Here is a 593-nt window from a genome sequence, read left to right on the forward strand (position 1 = left end):
GTAAAGTAATAAAAATGATCAAAATGAGGAATCATTTTTAAAAATAAAATAGATGTTAATGGTAAGAGGATGACAATGTGATGCTTAGATGTTCAGAAATTGCCTTTAAAGCTTGCATATATTTTTTACAATGTCTACATCCCTGATAGCTAACATCAACCATTTTTATACCAATAGGAAATTAGGTAGTCAACCCAAACACATTCTACAGCTTTTTAAGAGAATACATATTCGTAAATCTCTTCTTCATCAGATGAAGGTATTCATGTGTTTGTCTCAAATAGGTTCCTATTCATTTTTCTTTATTTGCAAACAAATGAGCTCTTCTCAAACTTTAACGTGTGCCTGGGGAATCTTGTTAGGCCATTCAGCGTCTGCATAATTCCTCATCTGACACACATCTCTAGCTACCTATTTCCACCCTCATTTTTTAAAACCAAAACCTGTAATACTTAAAGAACTATTTCAATGGAAAAACTTGTAAGGATACTGTTACCTCTGTAATTTTGATTAGGAATAATATAATAGCCTGAGACTATAACTGACCTTGGCAAGTGTCCCTTCTACACAGTATCCTGCTATAATGACGCCAT

At 33.2% G+C, this 593-nt stretch overlaps 1 protein-coding gene across 1 annotated transcript in view; it reads right to left on the minus strand.

Moving 5' to 3' along the window:
• Positions 1-593, minus strand: part of CPSF3 (cleavage and polyadenylation specific factor 3, 73kDa) — a 64,487-nt gene that overhangs the window by 20,907 nt on the left and 42,987 nt on the right. The gene's annotated exons all lie outside the window — the stretch shown is intronic.

The sequence above is a fragment of the Propithecus coquereli genome, unplaced genomic scaffold, assembly GCF_000956105.1.
Source record: "Propithecus coquereli isolate 6110/MARCELLA unplaced genomic scaffold, Pcoq_1.0 Scaffold145, whole genome shotgun sequence".
Classification (NCBI taxonomy): domain Eukaryota; kingdom Metazoa; phylum Chordata; class Mammalia; order Primates; family Indriidae; genus Propithecus; species Propithecus coquereli.